At 40.2% G+C, this 7,290-nt stretch overlaps 1 long non-coding RNA gene across 2 annotated transcripts in view; it reads right to left on the bottom strand.

Annotated features, from left to right (window-relative positions):
- The window catches only part of LOC143849104 (uncharacterized), a 39,262-nt gene that overhangs the window by 7,209 nt on the left and 24,763 nt on the right, over window positions 1-7,290 (bottom strand). The gene's annotated exons all lie outside the window — the stretch shown is intronic.

Raw genomic sequence — 7,290 nt, 5'->3', positions numbered from 1 at the left:
GAATGGAATCTCAGGTGGTATACGGAATGCCGCCATATGAGCTCTTATTTGTGGTACGACAGAAGTACCGCTCTTGATATTTGATCCAACAACAGCATCTTAAAAAGTGTGCTTACGGAATGCCGCCATATGAGCTATTATTTGTGGTACGACAGAAGTACAGCTCTTGATATTTGATCCAACAGCAGCATCTTAAAAAGTGTGCCTGTGATGATGCATACGAGCTAATAAGGCCTTTCATCGTATAACTTCTGCCATTCCCATTGTCTGGAGCGTCAAAATCAGAAAATTCAAAGCAAGTCCTATCAAGTGAACGGTTTGGATCAATCAAAGGAAGGATCCACAATGCCATTGTTGATCTTGAGTGAGGTGCTATCAAAGTGAACAGTTTGGATCAGTGTTTAAAAACTCGTTGACTCGGCACGGAACTCGGCAGAGTTGACTCGGTTTCGTGAAGACCGCATTTTGGAGTAGCAGACTCGGCGAGTCCGGGCCGAGTCAAACACGAATATTATTTTTCTCTTGGATGGGATCGACTAGCAGGAGAATCTTGGCGATCCGTGACTTCTCCCACTGGTTGATCTTCCCAAAACATATTTCTGAATCTAAGGCTTAAAAAGACAAAAAAAAGAAAGATCCGTGCTTGATTTATTCAACAAAAATGATACGATTCATACCTATAAATCTGTGCTGAATGTCTCACATTTCTATTCATTCAAAGAAAAGCTCAATCTCCCTTAGTTTCTTGTGCAAAAACCTTTTGCCATTGCCTTCATCCACTGTTTTCTTTTTGTGGAAGCAAACCCACACCTAAAGCCTATGATAAACCCTCCTTGCGGGGTTTCCTACTAGTTGGGCTTTCAATTTTCGGCAGAAGAAGAAAAATTCTCTGGTTTTCGTGCATTTCTTTGTTAGGAGGAAGAAGAAATGTTCTTTTCTAGTTTCTTTATCTGCTGAGGTAATGAAACCCTCAATAAAGTATTTATTAGGGAAATTATACATCCGGCCCTGTCTTACCCGGGACAGCCCCCCATCTTTGTAAAAGAACAGACATAGACACATGAAGGTGGCTGTCCCAAGAAAGAAAAATGGGGTACAGTGCATTAAATGACATGTTGGGCCCTTGTTCTTACTTGGGACAGCCCCTTTAAGTTAAAGAAATGCTACAAAGTACAAACACACTTGAGGACCTTGAGGTGGCTGTCCCGAGTAAACAATGGAGCACATATAATTTTAAACTTTTAATAAAGTGAGGAGTGCCCGAATCACCCATTTAATGCCATTTATTAAACACAGGCTTAGCATAGCATAGCATAGGTGTACTGGGCGGCTACCCATTTTTCTATGAAAAAGTTAGCTGCAATTAAACTTTTAATGTTGGATAATCCAAACCGTTGGATAATCCCCTGTCATATCTATTTTAATTGGTTTGATCATCTGAGCCGTCCATTTGATAGGTGACAACGTAAGTAGGTTATGCTCAAATATTCATTTCAATACTTATTACTTTAAATGGCTATAACTTTTGGATGATCTCTTTCTTGTATGGCTTATGCCATAGGATGATCCAAACTGTCCATTAGATGGGCCATAGCCTAAATAGGTTATGCCCCAAAATTATTTCCATTGGTTGATTCTAACCCTCCGATCTATAGAGGGTTAGGATCAACCCTCTAACATTCAGATTGGAGGGTTAGGATCATCCTATGGAAATGATTTTTGGAGTATAACCTATTTAGGCTATGGCCCATCTAATGGACGGTTTGGATCATCCTATGGTGTGGGCCATACCATACTTTTAATAAAGTGAGAGTGTGCTCATAAGAAACAGTAGTGTTGATAACATTTCCATCTGTTTTTTATTTTATAAGAATTTGCTACCAAGCTTCTCCTATGGCAATTTCTCGGCAAGTGGCCATCGTGGTGCAAAGATACGCACATGGCGAATGTCGCTAGCAAACGAAAAAAAAACTGAAAAAAGTAATCATTACACAGAAAAAAAGTAAAATAGCTAAATTATAAAGTTTTAAATGAAAAATTACCTAAAAATGATTCTAAAATTGATTATAAAATTGTAAAATTACGAAAAAATACCAATAAAATATAGAAGGTTATGACAATTACGAAAAAAACAGATGCTGTCAAATCAGAATAATTATTACAATCTCCATATGCGGGTGACCCGCGGGTTGACCCGGCCCACCCGCGGGCCGCGCGGGTCACCTAAATTTTGACCCGCAGAAATGCGGGTCATTTCCTCACCCGACCCGTGGACCCGCACCCGCATCACCCGCGGGTTGACCGGGCCCGACCCACCCGTTTGCCAGGTCTAAATGTGAGCCTTACAGTACTTCTTGAAAAATAATACATCTGGTATATTTTTTGTATGGCTCACGCATAGGATGATCCAAACCATCTATTTGTTGGGTCAAAACATCAATAGGTTGTGCCCAAAAAAATGATTGCCACAAGATGATCCTAAATCTATTGATAACTGCATATTATGGAAAGTTCTATAGATCAGAGGGTTGGGATCATCCTATGTAAATAATTTTTGGGCCACAATGCATTTACATTGTGGCTCATCCAATGGACAGTTGGGATCATGTTATATTTTAAGCCTTATAGTACTTCTTGAAAAATAATGGACTATAGGGGATTACACCATATAGAAACTCATATAATCTAATCCCTTATTTTAGTAATGACAGTCCTCTCCTATTTTTACACTTTTCTAGATATAGTGACACACAATGCCGCTTGATCCTGCATGGGAGCATGGGACGATGTCGAATCCACCATCGAGAAAAATGGTGCGTTGTATTTATTGTAACAAAATCACTACCGGTGGGATTAATCGCTTTAAACATCATCTTGCTAAGTTACATGGCAACGTTGCCGGGTGTCCAAGCGTGCCTGAACAAGTGATGAAAGAAATGAGAGCTGCCCTCAAAAATTATAAAGAGGAGAAACAAGCAGTAAAGAACGTGAACGAACAGATTGCTGAAGAACGAGGCACACAAGAAGAAGACATGCTAGATAGAGATATGCGTGCGGCGAGGAAAGCTAGTCAACGTACATTCTTTATGGAAATGGAAGCACAACGCATCGCACGAGATGGAGCTGGCTCATCATCAGGACCTTCACGTAGGTCAGATGCAGACCCGTCATTTGCACCTAGACGTAGGTCTGATGCTGGTCCATTTGTGGCAGCACGAAGTTCTGATATTGGCCCATCGGCGATAGGGCCCACAGGTACGGGCAGAGGTTTTCTTTCAGCCTCTTATCACGAGGTTCCTACAAGGACTGGAACTTTAGACCCACTTACGTTTGTACCCCCATCACGACAACCTACTTTAAGAGCAGCATGGGGGAAAGACTTGAAGAAGAAGTTGGGCAGGGTGGTGGGAAGACTATGGTATTTTGCCGGACTGCCATTTCATGCGGCTTCCAATCCATACTATAGGGCGGCCATAGAAACAGCGCAACAAGTAGGACCTGGAGTTAATCCACCAACTCCATACGAACTTGGAGGTCCATATTAGATGCAGAGGTTGAAGATGTCAGACAATATGTTAATGACTTTAAAAGAATATGGGACAGATCGAGATGTACAATTATGGCCGATGGCTGGAAAGACATCAATGGAAGGACACTGATAAACTTTTTGGCATATTGTCCTCGAGGGACAGTGTTCCTTAAATGCATTGATGCTTCAAGTGAGCAGAAGAACGCAAAATATTTATTCAAACTATTTGACAAAGTGGTTGAAGAAGTTGGAGAAAAATATGTTGTTCAGTTTGTAACTAATAATGCAGCGAACTATAAAGCAGCTGGAAGACTATTGATGGAGAAAAGAAAAATCTTTTTTGGGCCCCTTGTGCGGCACATTGCATTGACTTAATGCTGGAGGAGATAGGAGACTTGCCAGAATTAAAAGAGTGGATTGAGAAAGGAAGAAAGATAACAAAATTTATTTATAATCAGTCACAAGTCCTAAATTGGATGAAACATCATACTGGTCAAAAAGATATTATTAGGCTCGCTGTCACACGATTTGCTATCGCATACCTATCACTTTCTAGCATAAATGAGTGTCAAGCAGGGTTGAAAAGCTTGTTGGCTTCGAAAGAATGGAATGGATCCTTCTATGCAAAACTGGCAGATGGAAGAGACGTTGAACAAATTATAACAGATCGAAAGTTTTGGGAAAATATTCAGCAAATCATCAAAGTCACACAGCCACTTGTTACCGTGCTAAGAATGGTAGATTCGGAAGAAAGACCTGCTATGGGGTTTATATATGAAGCTATCGATCGTTCAAAGGAGGAGATACAAAAACTAACGAAAAACTAATGCAAAAAGTTGTGGGATATCATTGACAAGCGATGGGCAGCGCAACTCCATCACCCTCTTCATGCAGCAGGTATACAAGCTAGTTTTTTCTAATGTAATGTTGAGAATTTTGTTGGTAAAAACATCTGAAAATTCTGATTAACTTAACTTTTGCAGGCTACTATTTAAATCCAATATTTCAGTATGGTGGTAGAATGTCCAATCACCCGGAAATTATGGAAGGGTTATTAAAGTGCATCAACCGCTTGGAGCCAAGTTCCTCAAAGCGAATGAACGCATCAATTCAAGTATAAATATTTACCAATCAAACATAATTTATTCATTATAAATTCCTTTCATTAGATTCAATAGTATCTTATGTAGTATTACTGATGCATTCTCTTTTTATTTATAAGATTGCGGAGTTTCGAGATGTTATTGGTAATTTTGGGAGTGAAGATGCATTGAGATCCAAATCATCAATGGACCCAGGTAATTTATTACGATGTAATTGTAAATAACATATGATTACTATTTGACATGATTCTATCAAATTTATATGAATAATTATTTTTTACGTTTTTATTAAATACAGCGGAGTGGTGGAGTTTACATGGTACGAAGCATCCTGAATTGCAAAGGATTGCTGTGATTGTGTTATGCCAAACTTGCTCATCTTCAGGATGTGAGCGCAATTGGAGTACATTTGCTCACATTCATACAAAGAAGAGAAACAGGCTTGCAGTGAAGAAGATGGAAAAACTAGTGTATGTCCATTACAATTTGAGATTGCGAGAACGAAATGTCAGAAGTGGTCCCAAAGGTCCAATCGATTTGGATATAATTTTTGCTGAAGAAAATGCTGAGGAATGGTTAGTTGAGAAGGAACCACCACTTTTAGATGTTCAGGCAAGTAGACGAAAAGAGATGGAATGTGAGGAGTCACCGACAAATGAAGGTGGGTCAAGTGACAGTTCTGATAGACATCAGCATTGCATAAATGATGAGCCTAGTGATAATGATGATGGTGATGGAGACGACGGAGGTGACTTTGCAGTTTATAATGAAGGTGTTGATGAGCCCAACCCTGATGCGCATGGAGACGCTGCGGGTCATGAATATTTTGTTGGATCTGATGATCAACATGATTATGATGACCGTGATCCGTATCAACACTACACTGGGGACGTTGACGCTTATGATTTGCATGGTGCTCTAGAGATGGATCCGAATATTGGCTATACATGGCAGCATAATATAAACACATTTGGCATATTTCCTGAATATTCTGAGAGTAAGTCGATTGATAACCATAATTACACCGACCAAAGAATCCATCAATTTCCATATAGCCACTACGAGAGTGGCTATGATCCACACTACTGATGTGCCTACTCTTATATTCATCGAGAAGAAATTGTCTGAGCGGAAGCCCTTGTAAAATTTTGAATTTAATGTAACACAATGCATGTATTGATCATGGGCTTTCTTAGGCTCTTTTCCTTTTTGTCACCATATCGACTCTTTGCATTTTTGTCAAATATAATGTATTCATTTTTTGTAGAAAAATATGATCCATTTCACTAATGATTTAGTTACTAATGATACTTTAATACTTATTTTTACATTATTTCTATTTTTTGAATTATTTTTTTATTTTTATAAAAAATTACGGCTCATCTGACTTGGAAATCCTCTCCTTCAAAAACCGCCTGAAACCCGACTCCGAAATCCTCTCCTCCTTAAAACAAATATTCACCTCCTACCAAAACCCCTCATCCTCATCCTCCAAAACCCTAACCCTAGCTGACCTAAACCTCGCCTCCCAATGCCGAGAAGTCTCCGATCTCTCCCCCGCCTTCGTCCAACTCTCCGTCGAATCCACCGTCCTCCGCATCGCCTCCTCCATCCTCTCCGGCAACGGATTCTCCTTCGCCATCCCTTCTCGAAGCAACGCAAACCAACTCTACGTTCCAGAGCTCGATCGCATTGTTCTCAAAGACAAAACCTCTCTCAGATCATTCTCAAATCTCTCCACTGTTCGGAAAACCACCATCACAACCAAAATCCTAACCCTAGTTCACCAGCTCTGCCTCAAGAACATCCACGTCACAAAGCGTGATTTATTCTACACAGATATTAAGCTCTTTCAGGATCAATCTCAGTCCGATTCAGTACTCGATGATGTGTCCTGTATTGAGTACTTATCCCACTACTGTCTTAGCCTGCACCTATACGAGCTAAAGAGCTTCCTATTCCTATTCCTTTAGCTTCCTATTCCTATTCCTTTATAGGAGTGGAGTGAGGTTCCTCGTTAGCCACACATCCAAACAGAAGAAGACAAAAACTGGAATAATGCTTGTTCAAATTAATTTGGATAAGATATAATGTGTGACAAATGATCGGGGCCATTAATCTAGCACCCTGAACCCAATCCATTGGTCCCAATTACATCAGGATCTGATGATCTCTGCCTATCATCGAAAGAGATTAGCCGTTGATTTTCGCAGCCACTTGAGTAAACGGATGATATCGCCGTGTCGCTTGATGGCTTGATGGTGGCCCACCAGATCAACACTTCTAACATTACGCCACGTGTACGGCGGATGAGTAATATCTTGATGGTCAAACTTTCTCTCCTTAAAACCACCGCCTAGGGAAAAAAATGGTAAAAAATAGGAAGATTTTTTGCTGTATCGAGCTCCACTCGACCTTCGTTTTTGCACTCCAGGTACGAATTTTTTTCTCCTCTCTTTTTGTATCTTGATCGACCTGTAAAATCTAGGGTTTCTGGTGCACCGGATTAGGGTTAGGGTTAGGGTTTGGGTTTTTCCTTCCCGGTGAACGCGAATCCGAAAGGTCACTGTATCTTGTTGAATCGATCTGAATTACAACGCTTCTCCTCTTGACGAGATGTTGGAAGGTTAGGGTTTCAGAAAAATTCGCAGATAAAAC

The sequence above is a fragment of the Tasmannia lanceolata genome, unplaced genomic scaffold, assembly GCF_043159265.1.
Source record: "Tasmannia lanceolata isolate RefF3 unplaced genomic scaffold, GAP_Taslan_0.1 ptg000016l, whole genome shotgun sequence".
In the NCBI taxonomy this organism is placed as follows: Eukaryota; Viridiplantae; Streptophyta; class Magnoliopsida; order Canellales; family Winteraceae; genus Tasmannia; species Tasmannia lanceolata.
This window is presented reverse-complemented; position numbering and strand designations above follow the sequence as displayed.